We start from the raw sequence: 20,054 nt of genomic DNA, 5'->3' as shown, positions 1-20,054 counted from the left end.
CAGGTAAAGCCTGTTGACATGGGTGCCAAAACGTCTCCTGATACAAAATTATTCGTTACAGGTGCTTAAAGGACGACGACGTCTAGTGAAGTACGACAGTCAACAGCCAAAGAAAAAGGTATAATGAGACTTCTTATCGACCGAAACGTCAGTGATTGGTGGCGCTTATTCAGAGGACTGCCGAGCACCTACCACCGACCTCGCTGGCATGCAGCATCCATCTCGACACGGGGGATACCGATTTTCTGGAACACGCTTCCGGGGAAAAGGTTCAATTCTTTTTCTTTTTTTCTGTTCCATGAGAGCTGTGCAATTCCCGAAACACCGTAATTGCGCGAGGTAACGTTTGCTTATCGCGCGCTTACAGGATGACGCCTCCAGCGAAGGTCTGCGTCTGCTCTGTGCGGCCGCTTCTATGACGGTATGAATCCTCGAAGTTCAAGAGAACACATTGCTCTTAAGAGGGAAAGCTACTTTCGTGCTAGTGACTAGCACAGAGCTGCTGCGAATAAACCAACGTATGGGTTAGCGTTTTAAGAGAACGATCTCTTCGCTACGTTGCACTGCGTTCGCGCGTGCACAACTGTATTTCCTATCTCCAAAGAGCAAGCTGCGACACAAAGGCGGTGACTAAAAAGCTGCCGCTCACTCAACCGTGCCAATGGCTGATAAGATAATTGCGCAGTTGTAGTTATCGCGCAGCTACTGCGGGCGTGCACTGCACTTAGGTGCGTACGACACAGCAGGCTTCGCTGGCGACGAGGTTTCACTCACAAATCACTGCACTCACCACTGCTGTTCAGCGCTTCGATATATTATTTACCATTATCCGGGACCTTCCCTGTCCTTTGGATGTTTGCATGTCTTACTTTTATTGCACGCACACACACACACACACACACACACAAAGTGTGTATGTCACGTCTAACTATACTTGTTCCAGGAACAAGATGAAAATGCTGCAATCGCTGCTGCCAAGGACATCGTGAAGCTTTATCCCATAAAGGTGGGCACACGTGTGCGTATCTAGCACTAAATGTGCTATATTTGCAACTGCAGCACCACGTTCAAGTGGGAGCACTGCAATTAAAAGCACTCTTTTTGTTTTGCTACAGAATCATGAGGCAGTTCACGCTGCTCCTTCTGGGGAGCAGGACGCCAGCAGGGAGCACCAAGACACAGGCAGTAATTCTGGGGAGCAGGACACTGGAAGTGAGCAGCAAGACTTGCAGCACACAGGTGGTGAACAGCAGGAATGGAATGCAAGTCGAAATGCTGCAGCACTGGTATGTCTATGTAATTATTTATTCAAGTACCCTCAAGGCTGCGAAGAGCTACAGGGAGTAGTGGGAGTTTGTAAAACAGTAGAAAAGTAAAGAAAAACAGATAAACAGTATTTATTTGTTTGTGATACCCTCAAGATACATAATTGTACATTGCAGAGGGGAGGGGCGAGAATACATTCCAAGAGTAAGAAATACAGTATTAGTTCTAGGAATTCACAGAAAAGTAAGAAAGCAGGTGCACTTTATTACAAAATTTCTACAATTGCACATTTGAAGAATGCAGGGGCTGCTATGTAAGCAGGTCATTCCAGTCGATGCTGGTCCCAAAGACCTGTGCCGACCACGATCACCTGCCATATGCAATCTTTATAGCCTTCAGCAAAATTAACACATCTGCCTTCGTAGAACGGTCAGTACACTACACATAAGAGCGTCAGGAGGTCAGGCATGTAAGCAACTGTGGTCAGAAAGCATACTGAAAATGCACGATTATGATTACTTGTGACAAGGTGTATGTTTACATTGTAGGAATGGCAAAACTAAATTGGAAGCGCAGGCATATATTCTTTCAAAATGTGAGCAAGGGCCACAATAGGCTGATCAGTTAGGTGCCTTTTTTTTTGCATACCATGGATGTTTTAAAGTAGTCATTGCTGTTGATTTGTGTGCGTAAGTGGTTGCGAAACAAAACAATTTACACAGACTCTGAAGCTGTTGCTTCACACAATCCACATTTCAGAGTGTTCTTTGGTTCGGTGATGCTAACAGCAATGTGCCCACTGGGAGGGAGTGCACAGGATGTGCTATCTGCATTTCTCAGTCTTTGTGCGAGTTGTGATTGCTGTGCCAGCACGTGACTGTCCACCGAGCTTAAGCTCGCACACTGTGTTTCCTTTAAGAATAGTTAACCTTGTAGCTGTTTCCATTGTTCTAAGGGAACACACAAGTGCACGGCCAGCAGTTTTGAGAGTGCTCCAGCTCTGGTAGGCTCAAGTAGCGCCTAAGTACTGTATAGGCACAAAGCACGGAGCTAGAGAAGCCTGTTCTATAAGCTGCAGGCACACACTGCCAAGCTTGCTACGGCGGTAAATTCGATGCTGGCACAAAAATGTATTGCTTCTTCTAAACACGGGCCAAGCTGTACTTCTAGGCATAAGCAAACAGCACATGCAGATTTTGCTGTGGCAGGAACAAGCTTTTGCACCTTGCCTTCTACGCCAGGTGCAAAACAAACATGCTTGCGTACAAATGTGAAGTGTCTATAATTTGCAGATGCATAATAGTGTGATATCCAGTGAGAGTAAAATCTGCATCGTAGCAAAACCTATTCTATGGTGACATATATCTTTATATTTTGGAGTTGATGCTTACTTATTGATTTATTTATTGATACTGTGAGTCCCATCACGGAGTGTAACAAGAAGGGCTGTACGTGGTACATAGGAACATGGTATAAGGTGTTACATACTAAATCTTATACAATAACGAATATGGGCATATAACAATTTGATTACATGATTATACAAGAGAATAACAAGAACGAAGAGGATATGACAACAATAATTATAGTTGCAGAAACCAGTTACAGGGTCAGTATTGAGGTAGTAACAGTCATGCAACAATCAAGGTTACAATAATGCCAACAAGAAATGTATTGCATCATTGCCGTAATTATATTCAACCACAAACACCGTTAAAATAACAAGGCAACAAGGAACTACGTAAAAAATGAAAAGAATTATTGCTGCAATACGTATAGTTGATCCGTAATCAGGGTACCAAACGTATCTAAGGGTGTGCTGTCAGTGTTAAGATTATTCCATTCGCGTGTCGCCCTTGGAAAAAATGAGTATTTGAAAATATCAGTGCGGAATGAAAATTCCCTTAATGTGTGTGTGAGTTTATGACAAGTTAATCTATTTGAGGACGTTGATATGTATTTCATAATAGGCAGTTTGAGTTGATCGTGTATTAACTGATACGTGATTTTTAGTCTAGCCAGCTTGGCTCTGTTATCCATGGTTAGAAGTTCTGCCCAGTTCAGCAATGCTGTTGGTGAGTCTGTGATGGAATGTTTATTATATATATATCTCAGCTCTTTTCGCTGTACCCCTTCAAGTTTTTTAATCATGTTGTTAGTAAACGGGAACCAAACGGTGTTGGCGTACTCTATAACCGGTCTCATAAGTGCTTTATATGCGAGTAACTTTGTTTTAGATGGTGCTAGTTTAAGGCGTCTGTTAATAAAGAATAGCAGTCTTATTGCAGTTGATGTGATATTGTTAACGTGAGAATCCCACCTGAAGTCTGATGTTAGTGTCACGCCAAGGTACTTAAGCTCATGAACAGATGCAAGAGGAATGTTGTTCAGGGTGTACTGGAAGGCTGATAAGCTTTTTTTCTGGTTATAGATAATAGAACCGACTTTTTTAGATTGATATCCATCTGCCAGTACTTACTTATGTGGTTCATATAACCATGTGCTCAACATAATAAGCCTGCGGGGTTCTGAATGCTTATGTACTTTTGCCCACAGGTGCAAATGTGCGACCGATGGACACAGTGGGAGGACAATTCATATGAAGACCACACATATGCCCACCACCTCCCCATTGGGTTCAAAGGAAAATCATTCGCTAAATCGCTATCAAGTGACGACATATTATTTTACACTGGTGAATCCCAGACCGTGTTTGAGAGACTTGTAAGAGCAGTTTCAATCCTGGCAAAGAAGGCAAGTGTTCTACACGTGCTGACCATTTATTACTGTGCCTCATGAGGCTTCGCCTTGGGCTGTTGTATGAACACCTTGCACGGATTTTTCAAATCTCTGTGTCAAGTGTTAGGAACCACGTGTCATACATACTCAGCCTGCTCTGCAAGATCATGAAGAAGGTTGTGATCTGGCTGCCAAAATCCCACATTCAAAACAGCATGCCAGATTGCTTCATTGAAAATAAGCATGACGACACCACATGCATTCTTGATTGCACAGAGGTGTTATTTCAGCGCCCCAAAAAGCTAATGGCCAGGGCACAAACATTTAGTAGCTACAAAGCACACAACACCGTGAAGTTTCTTGTAGCAATTGCCCCAAATGGGTTTATAATGTTTGTGTCCGAAGCTTATGGAGGGCGCGCTTCGGACAAATTCATTGCCAACAGCAGTGGCATCAGCGACTACCTTGTACATGGCGATGTTGTCATGGCAGACAGGGGTTTCGCCCTCACAGATGAAATGCTACAAGGTGTTCGATTGAACACACCGGCATTTACGAAAGGTATGGGGCTCTTATTTATCATTGTTGTTGTGCTGTTAATTAGAGCTCTAGTGCTTTGCTGAGTGGAATGAAGGGGTGTTAGTAAAAGTGGAAAGCATTGCGGTTTAAGGTGGGGCCTAACAAAGATGGCGCAGAAAGCAAGGGGCATGTTTTCTTTGCTTCAGGGTCCTTTATCGTCTGAGACTGCAAGTACTGTACCTTATAATGATAAGCTGACCTGCCATTTTTTCAGAACTCTTGACGTGAATGGTTACAGCTTTAATACTATACATATGCATGTGTTTACTAGAATTGCACGAAGCAGCTGCAGCCTTAGTGCACACGGAAACTGAAGCTTACCTATGTATTATAATGTGTGTCGCTTGTTTCGTACCTCTTACATGCTATATTGTGCTGTTTAAGGTCTAATAAAAATATGTCAAGAAATTTATTTTTAGCTTTCTGTATTGGCACAATATGTAACACCACAATAACAGCATGTGGTATTTTGGTACCAGTACACATGCCACTAAATTTTAAGAAAATAGGACAAAGCCTTGAATATAGCGTAATGGATTCTATGCGCTTAAGTAATCACTAGAGCCTCGAGTTCAGGAAAAATTCATATTTTTTCCCCGCCATCTCTACCCTGCCTACTTAGCTAATATACAGATTAAGGGTGTGGCACCATTTTATTCAAGCATTTAGAAGACCTATAAGTGCCTCGCTCGATTTTTCTGCATATTTTAGCTTTGACACCTAAAATGCCTTTTTTCTGTTCCATCATGGCATAGTTTAGAACTACTCTAGAACTAGTTTAGAAAAATTCGTCCCGGACCAGGACGAATTTTTCTTAAACTATGAGGCTTTTCTTTCGAGGAACCCGTATGGGTTTCCTTTGTAGCAATTGCTACGAACAGGTGGATGCCTGATTTTCCCTTTATTCATTACCTCTCTCCACCTTGTTTGTTTCCGCAGAACTACTACGTCAAATACTTGAGACACTATGCGGAGAGAAGGAAACAATAGTAGGTCTTCCTCATGCTTCTGAGTCTGTGGGCCACTTTCTGCAAGATCACTCTTGCATAAAAATGAGCGCATGTATAAAACTATCATACACTGATTATAAAAAATTGAGAACACTGATCCTTGGGCATGTTGCATAAGTGCTAACTTCTGCACTACAATTTCAGGAAAACCACAACTGAGTGACAAAGAGGTGACGAGCACAAGACGCATTGCATCTGTTCGAATTCATGTCGAGCGTGCAATAAACAGGATTAAGACTTACAGGATCTTAAGCAAGCACTTCCCATACGGTCAAAGAAAAGCATTAGCAACATGGTATTTGTATGTGCAGGACTCAGCAACATGAAGTTCGAATTGATCCAGAAGCCAAGTGCTTAAAAATAAACAGACTTGCTTGCATTGGTTTTATGTTGTACCTTTTATTATTTCTTTATTCAGCATTGATTTAGACACAGTGAAGGTCTTGTATGGCAAGGCTAAAGGCAGTACATTGTCTGCCTGACTAAGGCCCTGTCACCCATACATTGCTCAACAGTGCGGTAGCATATAACATACAGATAGTATACACACATATCAATAGCGTGGATTAGACATACATAGCATACATTGCAAACATACGTGCATTAAATTCAACAATCACTATACAACTTTCCAAGTAGAGATAGTTTAGGATCAACAGAGTAATATGAACACGAAAAAAACTTTATATATATACAAGCACAAAATGAAACGCACTTAAAATAATTGTACGTAAAACTCACAAAAACCAATTAGCACAATGTCAATCAGAAAGGGAAAGCAAATATTTTTTCATGGCACTTTTAAAGCAGTTTAATGATCTGAAGTTCTGTGCTATAGTGATCGTGTTAGGATGTGCATTTATTAAGGATGGGACTAAGTATGCTAGTTGTTTTCTACCGTAGTTCGTCCTGCAAAATGGAACTCTAATATGGTCATGCCTGAAATTGTATTGGGTGTAGCTTGAGAGGTGGTTTTGATAAAGAATGAGTGAATTTTTCACGAGTTCGCCTCGTATGTATATAGCGAGCTTAAGTTCGTACAGTTGATTAATTTTTAAAAGTGCATGCTTTGTGAAAAAAGGTGCCGTGTGATCGCGGGGTCCAAGGTTCTCAACACAGCGAACTGCTTGTTTTTGGAGACATATCAATCGATCCAAGTTTGACTGGAATGCAGTCCCCCATACCAACAGGCAATAACTAAGATGAGACTGAATTAAAGCATAATACAGACGGCGTTTCAACCAAGTAGGAACAAGGTATCTAATTTTACACAATATGCCTATTGACCTACAAATGCTAGAATGAATCTTCGTTACATGAGGTGTAAAACTCAGGTTCTCATCAAAAAGCACACCTAAAAATTTAAAAGCTGAAGTCCGCTCGATTACACAACTATTGAACTTTACACAAAAAGCACAGTCATCAGGCCTATTTCTAGGCTTAAAAACCACATATTTTGTTTTATTGACGTTTAACTGCAGGTGGTTTGCTGATAACCAAACTAAAAGTTGATCTAACCAATTATTAGCTGTAATTTCTAGCACTCGTAGACTGTCACCTGAGAAAAACAAACAAGAACAACATCCTATTCTTGTAATGTGTGGTGCAGCTAAAGTGTTGAATGAGATAGAAGAGCACAGTGGAAGTGGATTGCAAATCTCCATGGCTGTATCATTTGCAACATTTCCTATGCCCCATGCTCTTTTTAAAGCACTCCAGTGCAGTATTAAAAAGTACTTACACTCATATTTATTTATTTGGCATGGTTTTAAATTTGACAAATTGTTGAGTACTCGTTAGGTATATCCAGACTTCCATCACTGTGCATGTCTACCATGCGTGGAATCAATTCAGCAAAATAAAATTTCTTTAGCCGTGGCATATTTTTGGCTATGAAGGCAGGGTCAAAATGGACATTAATGAGCACATCACTTTGAGCGCTCCATACATAAAAAAAGCAAAGTGGCTCCTCAGTGCACAGCAACTGAAGTTGTACCTCGCTGTAATAGCCATTTGGCCCATTTTCTGCTAGGAACAATGTCCCGTCCTGGCTCAGCCTGACATGATACTTTCCATGCCCAATTAGCTGTGTGATGCCATGCACACATGGGCATTTTATTTCAACAATGGCATTTGGATTGTCAATCATGCCAGCAGGGCTAGCCGAAAGGCACGGAAGCTTTTGGTGTACTGACGTACCCACTTTTTAACTGAAAACCTGTTTTTTTTTTCGAGAATTGAGCGCGGGCAACTGCCTCCATTTGTTTTCCATGTTTTGTGGCTGCATTGCCAGAGAACACTGGGCAAAGCATTCTTGTTGCAGCTATTTTTCCTGCGGTTGTTTTCTTTTTGGCACTTTGGCCACATTTGACGCCGTCAGGCGCCGTCTGCGAGAAACCATCCACAGCTCAGAAGACTGGTTGGCAGTCTTCAAGCTGAGAGTAGCAGCAGCTGCTGTAGATAAGGCTACATACTTATCATAAAACGCACAGCACAATGCACAGCCATTTGGAGCATTGTCCCCTGTGTGGTCACCATGCGTGTTGTCCACAAGAATATCCGCTGCAAGATGCTGTTGCCGTGGAGGCGCATTCAGTGTTTCGTATAGGAGTGTACCTGCATGAAAACAGTGAAAGATAATGGTATTACGTAACCAACCAACATCATCCCGTCAATACCACTGCACTAACTAGTGAGTTAGGCAAATGTGCCATGCTGTGCAGATTAACAAGCAGCAATACAAAGGCATGACAAATTTTTAGGTTATTTCATTTTATCAAGGATATCGCACAACAGCGTTGAAAGTTTTTTGCAGAGGCACAGCTTCCAGATGTACAAATTTGGTTTTCCAATAAGGTACGCTACTATAAGGTAGTGGTTGTTTGAACAGCTCTATGCTTCGTTTCCAAGTTATTGCTGCCCTTGAAACACAGAAATTGTAGCTGCAATTGTCCATGCAGTGCACTCAATTACAAGATGACCATTTCAAATTATATATTGCAGTCATAACACAAGGGCCCTTAAACTCGTCTATCCAACATAGTGTTCTCAGCAAAACAGAAATGTTGTATGACACAGCACACAACACATATTCAATACCTCTTTTGATTTAACAAAACTTCTGGAGCACTGAGATAGCAAGTTTCCTCCTCTACGTCAAACATGTAATCCTTGCTTAGTACAAGCTATCTTATGATGAAGGCGGTAAATTGCAGACACATTGCAGTGGTTATTCCAGACACTGGGTTTTTATCGCTGCTTGCGGAGCACAAAACATTTCAGCTATCCACATTCTCATCATAGTCGCGTTTAGAATAAACACCTGCAATTACAAAATGTTAATACTTTTATGGCAAGTACAAGTATAAGTGCACCGCAAGCTCCTAATAATTTATAAATAGATTAATACTTTCATATCACTGCTGATCACATAATTTGGCTGAAGGCACAATTTTTTGTCCATGCCTATCCTGTATAAAACCAAAGTGCTGCCATTCATGTACTCATTAAATTCCCACTAGTAGTGCATCATATGACAGTAGTGTAGCATCTGAAATACGTACCAGGAATGGTGTAAAAGTCGGGAAATGGCGACTCGTCATGCAGCTTTCGTATGTCTTCTTCTGTTGGTGGCACGAACGTTGGCCTTGAACACCCCGCAGGCTGAGGATCTACAGTGCCTTGCTCCAGATGAAAGTCTATATCTTCAAGCACAGCAGGCTAAACATTTCGCTTTGTGCCTGAGTTCCAGGCCGCTGTCTGGTCAGTGCACGTCTTGGTTGTCAACCCTTGACAAACTGCCATAGCAATTTTCCATAAAATGGCTCCAACGTGGCTGCAGACTTTACCTCGGCCAGCCTTACATGTGCAGCCAGCTGTGATTACCTCCCCACTTTCTTTTGCACAAACCCATGCAGCACGGGGAGTGCCACTGAGAGCTTGCGATGGAGACACTTCCCCTTTCACATAGCTGAGCTCTAGGTCAATGCAGTGGACGAACAGTTTTCCAACCCATCCACTCTGGAAATAGTTGTACGACTCCAGTGATCTGTAACTCCTTACAGCCTGCAGGTCGCATGCCTTGGAATTCAATAGATAAAAAAATATATCGGGGGCTCTCACAGCCGGCCACTCTCGCATGTCGTCTAGCCATCTCTTCACCAGGTCAGGATGGTCAGAACTACGGCCATCTAGAAATAAAGCCAGAACAACAAAATGAAGCTTAATATAGGTTTGCTGTTGTTCTTAGATGGATAACGATTTGCATTCATTAACTTCTCATGAAAATGGTGAAAAATGATGAAGGCAATAACAGCAACGACAGGCTACAACTATGTGATAAACCATGACTTACTGCTTGCAACTCTAATGCTGTCGCACGGGCGCTTTGAACGGCGATTTTATTCTATCCAGATCCACACATTCATGGTCCATCTATGGCGTTTGAGCCTCTCGATCACGATTGTAGGCTGTCGCCTACCTCCCCTAATTAAGATGTGAGTTTAACCAACGCGATCCGGATTGTTGCACCGTACGGCAGCAATTCGACGCCGGCAAGAGAGAAAAATCTGACGGCAGACCTCGGTCTCATGCTGCAGCAGATCGCTGCGAGTCAAAAGCGAGCTTTCGTTCATTAGTTTCAATAAACCACCGATTTTGAATGCGTCCGACAACAGGCGAAGCACGACGTCGCAACGGTAGACCGAACTGATCTCATGAAAAACAGCGCTCGCTCGCCTTGGAATTAAGGCGCTATTGCAGTTCAAGATTTACCAGAGCCAGCGGAAAAATTCTGCACCGCCGGCCGGCTATACAGCGTTGAAGTAGCGGCATTTGGCTATCTGCCCTGGCGCAATGTTGAATTTGCAAGGAGACCTAGTACGAGCATGCCGTTTCATCATGCTCGCTTGGAGAATTGTCAATACGACGCTGTCGTGAACATCAAAGCGGTGAAATAAATCGGGAACATAGTGAGTGGTCTTGCCTCCCAAGTCAACGGGTTCCTTAGACGCACCAGCGCAGGGCGTCGCCGACTGTGCAGATGACGGCGCCATACGGAGCCTGAGCACGCACCTAGAGCGCGCATGGTACTTCCACCCACACCGGAACACGCGAAACACTGGCGATGCTAGCCTTTGTGTCAGTGATCTAGGCCCAGGAGATGCACAAATTAATCAAGCCAACGTTTCCGCAAGGCTTACATAGAACGAAAACAAGAGATATTCGACACACGTTACGTTGATTGTGCGCGGCTGGACCGAAAGCCTGGAGAGCCAACAGCCCAAGATGGCGTCGCCGTCAGACGTCGCTAGCGGCGCAGTATGGCGGAGCCCAAGCGGGCTTCAGTGTAAAGGTGTATTACACGAGCCGTATGCATCGCCGATGTCAGCACTGTTGCCGTTACGGGATTGTGTGCTGCCTGTATTCGCATCGGCGGCCGCCACATTCCAGTTCTTTTTAGAGGGCTGACGAATTGGTCCCATGACCTTATCCTCGGACTAGACATTCTTACGGTACATTCCGCTTTAATCGACTGTTGTGCCGCTCCGTTTGCCTCGCACTGCCCCTTCCCCCGCATAATCGTGCCGAATAACCCAACAACTTTAGTCGCCCTCATTCGTCCGCCTGCAGCCTAAGCCCTCGACTTTCTTCCATTTTCTGTCAGTTTTTCCTGTTTCCGGTTGCAATTACGTTGCCACACCTGTTCATGATGTACTTTTGATGCGCAATATGACTGTGCCCCAATCCATCGTAACGGCTGCTAATAACCGGACGTGCCTCTCCGTCGTTGATTTTGGCCTGACAAAGCAAGTTGTACCCCGAGGCCCACGTTATCGCCTGCGCTAGGCGCCTCCTCATAGCCGCGGAACGCAACTATTCGATTACAGTGCAGGAATGCCTGGCTGGCTGAATGCCTGGCTGTAAATTTTGCCAGTATTTGTGTGTTCCGCACTCCTCGGCAATCACGGATGACCAGGCGCTCTGATGGCTTTCGGTACTCAAGGATCCTATTGGTCGGCTTGGCAGGTAGGGTATCTGGCTACATAAATATTCCTATAATGAAGTGTACAAGTACGGACGCCTGCATCAAGACGCAGGCTGTTTATTCCTCTATCCTGTTGACGAACCACACGCCATTTCTGACTCCGCTACGGACGCTTGAGTTTTCTCCGTATCTCAACTGCTCCATGTCACCGTCCAGCAGCGCTGTGATGCCAACTTGCGAGCCATCATTGATTGCTTGTAAAGTTTGCCTTCCGATTCGTCCCTTTACTTGCTTCCCCTCCAGGATGGTGTATTATACCATCACAACGTTTGCCCCGATGGTCCGGCCCTACTCCTAGTAATCCCTAAGCACTTCCAGTCAGCGGTTCTCCATGAACTTCATTACTTAACAACCACCGCTCATCTCAGCTTGGACTTCTTAGCCCTTTGGCTCAATGAACGTCTGGCAGGAAACGGGTCTTCCTGGCGACATATTACGCCACGCGCTACGCAACCACCACGGCGCTTCCAAGAAGCTACGCCACTGTTTTCGCCGATTTTCTCCTACACGACCTTATTTTGCAACATGGGGCTCCCCATCAACTGCTCACTGACCGCGGCCAGACATTCGTTTATATATCATCGCTGACATGCTGCAGTCCTGCTCAACCAGGCACAATCTGACTACATGTTACCATCTGGAGACGAATTAGAATTACCTAACTTAGCGGCTGTGCGGAACCCAGACATACACGCTTGCAAAGTATCTCTTGTTGGACTGGCCATACTGACTGTAGCCTTCCTCTACTCTAGCTAACATTTGCATATAATTTTTCGCGCGACGAGACTGTGGGTTACTCCCCGTTTTTTTCTGCTGTTCGGTCGAGAACCTATATTCCCACTTGACACAGTCGTTGCATCCGCCGCAGAAGAGGCCAGAAAATATGCACTTGATACCATCACCAAGCCAACGCAAGCACGCGAAATAGCCCATGCTCGCCGCCCGTCCTACCTTGAGAACCAACGGCGTTTGTACGATCGACAACGGAGAGACGTGCACTGTTCACCGCGATCTCTGGTACTGCTGTGGTTCCAGACCTGTCACGTTGGGCTGCTAGAAAAATTCCTGTTCCGGTACAAAGGCCCGCATCGAGTGCTGCATGGCGTGGCTACCGTCACATTTGAAGTCGTACCAGTCTGTGCCAGTGCCTTATCTGCCTCGCAATCAACTGATGTTCTCTACTTGTCTGACGCCTCAAACCCCAGTATTCCCGGTCCCTGCACATATTTAGACGCACAGGGACGGTACTTCTTCCGATGGGGATCATGCTGCATGCTTATTGCATGTTTTTTTTCTTAACGATGCGCGCTGGCACCCTGGCGAAGAAGACGAATGGCTCCCGCGTCTCGCGCTGTGAGCTGAGCCGGCCAGCGCTGGAATTGTTTTTTGTAAATATACTTTGTAAATTTTCTTTTGTATTTCATCTCTCGTTCACGTAACGATATTTTCGGAATGGCTTTCTTCCGCGTATCGTGGTTGATGATTCGGTCATATACCAGAAATGTGAAGCTCTTCGACGACACATAGATCTGGTAGGGAGCAACAATAGCCCCATGTTTTACGCACGCTGTTGTCCTTTCTTTACCTGTGCGTGAAATTTTTAGCTCGGATCCCCCTTCAAAGTTATAGTTTACACGATCGCAATGAGGTAGAGGCGCGCCACGAGTGGGGCTGCAACGTTCTGTGTATGGGAGAGGGTATCGCCCCTATGACATCTCCCTCCGCCCGTTCCAAACGACTCTAGCGTTCATCTTGCTTTAACGTTCACACTTTAGCTTTTATCGTGTTGCTCTTTCGGAGACATGCTCCTGAAACTTTCTCTTCCGTGGGACAGAGGGATCGTGTCTCGGTGGAAGGTTTCAAAACTGCTGCACCGATGAATCAGTTGTCTGCCTATGTATCTCTCAGCAGCTTCACGAAATCGTCATCTATGCCTTTGCGCTAAAGAATATCCCATAATTATTGCCTGTCCACGTTGTCGTAGGCTGCATTACCCTTTTGAGACATAATCCATAAAGATGTATCCTTGCCCATTGAAATCTGTATCCACTGGTTTAGCGAAAACGCATTATCCTCCACGTGTCAGCATGGTCTCAACGCATCCTCAAGTTCCCCAAATCGATGAATATTTTCAAACCCGCTTCAACCGTTCTAATGTTATATCTTGCCTTGCCTTCCTATGTATTACCGACGTAACTGGCCTGTAGGAGTTGGTCTTATCCTTGTGATAACGGCTGTATGTAAATGAGGTTGATCTTGCTTTCACGCCTTTCAACCGGCTGTTTCTTCGTTTTAATAACTTGCTCGATGACAATATACAGCAATGCCTTAGCCTTTGGAGCCAGCTAGTGTTTCATCAGATGTATTGTGATTTCATTAGCTCCTGCGGCCATGTTACTAGACGCCTTCTTTTTCTGCCTTCTTCCTTAAAAGGTTTCGACGCAAAATTTTGATCTCTCCGCCTTCTTTGTTGCTCCTGGAACTTTCTTGCAAAATTTATCTCTAATAGTGTATCTGATGTACCGAAGCACCTCGTCTCCTTCAAAGGTGTTACTGTCTTCAATCCTTGTAATCATTTGCAAATTTTCGCTCGAAGCTCCCAGTGCTCATACATGGTTCATGAATATTTTGGTGCGTCTTTTTATTCTTGGCAAATATTATGCACCCAACGTGCTTTTGTGCCTTTGATTTTTTCTTCCAAGAACTTGCCATCCTTGACATTTCTTTGTACTTTTTTCATCTAAGGATCAGCTCTTCCTGTAGTCCCAACTATGTGCCTTCTTGATGATGCCTAAACGTCTGCTTACGCTCTTCTATATAGTTTGATTTATTTGATTGTTCCACCAGTTCTATGTCCTCTTATTTCGAGTCCAACACTTCTTCCTCTGTCTATCTTATCTGCTGTTGCATAACGTCTAGAAGTTCCTTATATTCAAGACTATTGTCCGAAGTGCCTTCATTTTCTTCTCTATATGTCGTTGTGATCTCTGGTACTTGCTTTTCATTAACTTTATTCATTATGTTGCTATTGGTTTGTGTATTGCTTTAACGTTTCTCCCACATTTATAGGTCAAATATTTATTGTCAAATAAATTGGCCCTCGCCTATGGTTCAAAAAGACATAAAACATATAAGGACGTTTTGAGACATACGGCTCCCTTGTTCACAATGAAAATGAGCGCAAGAGGGGACGTGTATTTATGTGCTACGTGGCACCGAGTTCGCAGTCATATCTCGGAGTGATTACCCCGTGTCCGGTTAATCGCGCTTCTAGTCGTTTTAATATGTAAAGATTCACAGAGTAGTCTTCAAGATAGGCGCTTCTCTGTCGCGATTAGGCTCGCAGCACCCAAATCGATGATGTGGCTAGTAGTCACGGGATGATCACACAAGGCGTTTGAACTTACATTGCGTTTTCTCACATCGTTCGAGTGTTGTTGAATGCTTCTTCTAAAACTGCCAGTTTCACCTAAGCAGAATGCGTCACAACTCCTGCAATGAATATTGTAGATTACCCCTGGAAACATCTACTTTTCCAAAGGGTCATTAATGCGTACGAGCTTCTGTCTTAGTTTGTTCAGGCCCGGGCAATTTTTATGGCGCATGTGCCAAAAACGCTTCCCAGTGCCTCACTGATGCCTTGCTCGTAGGGAGCAGCGGCCCGTTTCCGCTTCTCTTTTTCTTGTACCCTTGCGTGGTTAGCAACCGAAGACCGCAATTCTTGAGTCTTCATAAGCTGCGATGGGTAGCCACTGTTGGAGAGGTCCTTCCGTTATTTCATTTTTTCCTATAGTTTATATTACAAGGATAACCTCGCCTGACGAGTTTTCGTAGAACATTGGACTATGTCAAATACCTATCATCACTAGCCACGCTACCTTTTCCATGTTCATCTACCGCCATTTGATGTAGGCGTTCGCAAACCATTGTTGAGACTAAGGCGTAGTTGATACATGACTGCCTGTTACCACATTCCAACGTTACCTGTCTATGACTCTTTTTCTCGCTGTGGACTATTGCAAGGTTCTTTTCATAGCACAAATTCAGTACTAGAGAGCCACTGCAAGCAGTATATTCGTATAAATCTTCTATGTGCGCATTAATATCTCCAAAAGACGTTTCGGCTTCCCTACGGAAGCCTTGTTCACAATGTGATGAAGGAAAGTTCATGGAAGCTTATGTGTACTTCATAACGTGACGTAAGCAGCGTGCGTATGATGCAGGGAGGGTTCCCTCATTTCGATTGAGCGTGTGGCATATTTTTTGTATCTCCAGTGATTCCAGATATAGCCGCGATTTCACATTTCTTGGCCGATAACTCTCGAGCGATCCCAGTGATCTTGTGGCCCGTTGCAACCATGTGCTCAGCAAGGGCATGCAATACTGTGCGTTTCTTTTTGACATCTTTCTGATGCTGCCTCAGTCTCTGTTTGAAGGTTCCCGATTCACCGATGTATGCGTAGTCGCAATCTGCGCAGGGTATCTTATACACTACGCCGGGAAACGATTCTCTCGGAAGCTTGTGATTACCGCGAACGAGGGCTTGCCTCAGCTTACACACGGGCGCGTGCGCCACCTCAACGTAATAACTGCGCAAAACTTGAGACCAGGAACGTAGGGTATAGCAGCATGCTTTCTTGGTTCGGGGATAAGCCAGTAGGACTGAATGGGACAGGCTGCGTTCTACTGCACATAAATATACGTATGATAGCCGCTTGCCGAGAGATCTCCTCGCACGTGGTCCAAGTCCGTGGAACGACTTTCTGCTCTGGTGCAAATGAGGTTCGCACGGCTGAGCAGGGAGGCAGCAACCGACCTTTTGTGAGCGTCAGGATGAACGGTTTGAAAGTTCAGGTTGCGGCCAGTGTGAGTGTCCTTGCGGTATAAGTTGAACGTGAGCGGTCCATCGCCTATGGGGACAAGTACGTCCAAAATTGGGAGTCTGCTGTCGACCGCTGTCTCAACTGCAAATTGGATGGCCTTTTCGAGACTGTTTAGGCGCACAGTGAACGAAGCCAAATTGCTGCGCCGAATCACGCAAAAGCTGTCGTCCAGATTGCGCACAAAAACTTTAGCTCTAGGACTGAAGGTCGCGAGAGCACGACTTTCCAAACAGTCCATCCTAAGATTGGCAGCAGTAATAGAGACGGATGTACCCACCGCGGTACCGTGGACTTGCCTGTAGAAGACCTTGTCGAAGCATAAGTACGTGTTTCGAAGGCAAAAACAGGGGAGCCTCTTCAGGTCGGGAACGTCTACGGGCGACCTCTCTGGCAAAGTCCTGTCAGACTCCAGAGCAGAAGTGCATGCTTGAACAGCCATGTCAGTCGGAATTGAGGCAAACAGCCACACTACGTCGAATGAAACCATCACCTCGTCGTCGTCTAGAGACATGTCACAAACTCTTTCTTTTCGTCGGTGTCCGTCGTTTTATTGATTCATGCTTCACTCCGACAAACGGGCTTCCTTCTGACCCTCGACTTCATTCATATCTCCAACTATACCACCTGACCTCACTTGCTTAACTCAATTATACCACTCGTAATGCAATGAACTCTATCTTTATCGCTTCTACCATTGTATGTTCATAAGTAAGCTACTCAAAGGCGTGTCTTTCTTCTTTCCCATGTGCCACTAACCCATAAATGAACCTTACATGCCTCTTTTACTCTTTGCCACTTCATACATTGCCTGATTAGCATGCCTACGCCTGCAGCTTTCTTTGACGCAGTTATTCTTTTGCACCCCTCCCATAAAATAGTGCCAATAAAAGGCGGCTGCTCCAAAATCTTGTAGACGCGTTTCGGACAAGTCGTACACGCTAATCGCTTCGTCATTCAGCTGCATTTGAATTTGAGTCATTTTTCCGGCTTGCGACCACCTTGCTTGTTTGTGTAAAAAAATTACCGACGATTACGTTACTTCCTAATGCGAAATTTGAGCTCAGCAAATAAGTGTTTCACCTTTTGGATAGATTGAGGCAAAGAAATCGAGCAACACATGTATGCGCTATCACATAATTTTTTTTTTATTTTTCACACGTATTCCTTTAACAAAGACTCCACTAACAGTTCTTGACAGTCATGAAGGAAGCTTTGTGGTCGGAGAAATAGACTGATATATGTTCGACTTGGTACACCAATGCTTGATTCTCAAAGACGAGATCTATACAAGTGCCTCGCGAGGTTGTCACAGCCGTGGGGGAAGCAGAGGCTAAGCGCCGCCGCCGAGAAGACCCTGCCGTTCGCGCCGCCGAAGCGGAGGCTCATCGCCGCCGTCGAGAGCAACCAGCAGTAAGCGAGGCTGAAGCAGAAGCTCATCGCCGCCGCCGAGAAGACCCTGCAGTTCGCGCCGCCGAAGCGGAGGCTCATCGCCGCCGTCGAGAGCAACCAGCAGTAAGCGGAAGCGGAGGGGGGCGGCGTGTACACCCAGCGGCAAACGATGGGGGCAGAAGCGCGCGCAGCAAGCGGACAACACGATAAAGGGAGGAGGGAAGAGATAGCAGCGACTGACTGATGCCGCTGACGGCGATAGTGAGTCAACCCCAGCTATCCGCCACACAAGAACAGGGGGGGGGGGACCCTTTCCTCCTCTTTCTGCATGGCGGCGACGGTGTTCTATGCAGTCACGTTATCTTGACTCTCTAGCGGCGTCAGCGGCATCCAGCGGTATCAGTCGGTCGCTGCTAGCGCTGGGGGGATGAAAGGGGGGCGGAGCTCGTTACGAGGCCGACGACGACGCCGACGACGACGCGAAACCCAGGAACGGACGCCAAAGAGCTGCGCTCTAAAATTTTAGTCTGTATCTTTTTCCTTCGTGTGTCCGTCATAACTCCCTGCCATCTAATTCGGATCATTGCTGTTGTGAGGCTACGGGCACTACTTAGTGTACCTCCCCGATTAGTCGGGCCCGCCTAAAAAAGCTAGTGCCCGTGTCGTGGATCTATATCCAAGTGGCGTTGCTACCATATCACTAAAATGTGTCCCATCTCACAAAAATTGCCTTCGCTGCCTGCTCAGTGCACACTGCAGAAACTCCATCACTTCGCACAATATCACTAGGTGTATCCCAAACATTGTGGCTTTCGCTGTCTATTTTCTAATCGGCTTCCCCTGAAGCGCACGAATGTGGACTTCCTCGTATGCACTTACGCTGGCTATTATCATTGGTTTTTAACGCGATAGCTTTAAGGAGCCCATGTCGCAAGAAATCCGGCGTCGGAGTTGGACGTTGTTTAGGCAAGAAGTTTCAAGCCACCCATACCCAGGCACTCCAAGAGGCTCAAGGAACTTACTGAAATTATTGCATTTTTCAAGCTGAAATACGCAGAAACATTGTACAGTACGACTCAAACACCACCAAAGGACATGATAGCTCTCGTATTGTAATTTGAATATACGAGAAAACATAATTTCATTACGCCAAACCTCAAACAAAGCCCCTTTCCAATGTTCCTACAATACATAAACCACATTCAACATCTGCCACTTGCGCGCGAAGGCGTGTGAATATCTCCGCATCCACGTAGCGGTAGCCGGCTTTTTCGAAACACTTCCAGAGGGCGTTCGCCTCCGCGACATCTAAGCTGCTGATGTATATTTTCGACAGCGGCGTAATCATGCTCATAATTGCTGAGCAGCCGAAAATTTGCGCCAGGAGCGAAACAGAATATAGTAGGTTAGAGCAATTGTAACTTTGTGTTTGTGTTGTTGAACTCTACGCCACCAACTGAGTGCACCGCTCCGGTCACTCATGTTTACGCCGCCGACCATCGGGCAATCCGCCCAAACCTCCACTGTTTGCTGGAATAGCGGACACTCTAAAAGTCTCTATTACGAATTCATGCGCTGCAGTTCCCAGAAAGCGCGAGAAGCAGTCAGGGATCGTTGAATGGTATCGCATTCCTCTCTCAAAGGCGAAGGTTAAGCATCCTCCAACTTTTTGACGCCTGTTTGAACCACCAACAAATAGAACTCGACGCTTTTCGTACATGAAGCTGCCATGACATCTCCCCTGTCTCATGCTCGCCCTTCGCATTGGCATCTTCCACAGCTGGCACGTCAGTTGCAGTGCATCCAGGACCATCACTGCCTTGTCTGCCACATCTTTGCGGCGTAGTGGGCTCGGATTCTTCCCCTATCCCCACTCCGGAGCAGGCCCCAAAACGCCGTGCTCGCATCGAATCGTTCACCATTGCTTTTTGAAATGGCAGCCCTCCGCGTAATTTTTAGCTTTTTTAGTTTATCTTCTACCACCTTCCCCTGTTTCTGCTTCCTGTTGAGTTAATTTTCTAGCTTACCAGCCCGCTTAGCTATCTAATCCTTCTCCCGCCTTGAATGGTGAACTCGCGACCATAGCACACATATCCCACCGATAAAATCTCCCCGATTAGCCTTGTCTACTGATTAAAATCG

At 45.3% G+C, this 20,054-nt stretch overlaps 1 pseudogene; it reads left to right on the top strand.

The window, feature by feature from the left end:
• The first annotated feature begins 368 nt into the window (after window positions 1–368).
• On the top strand, window positions 369–5,952 carry LOC142563379 (uncharacterized; annotated as a pseudogene).
• Window positions 5,953–20,054: the final 14,102 nt, after the last annotated feature.

Source organism: Dermacentor variabilis, chromosome 11, assembly GCF_050947875.1.
Source record: "Dermacentor variabilis isolate Ectoservices chromosome 11, ASM5094787v1, whole genome shotgun sequence".
Taxonomy (NCBI): domain Eukaryota; kingdom Metazoa; phylum Arthropoda; class Arachnida; order Ixodida; family Ixodidae; genus Dermacentor; species Dermacentor variabilis.
This window is presented reverse-complemented; position numbering and strand designations above follow the sequence as displayed.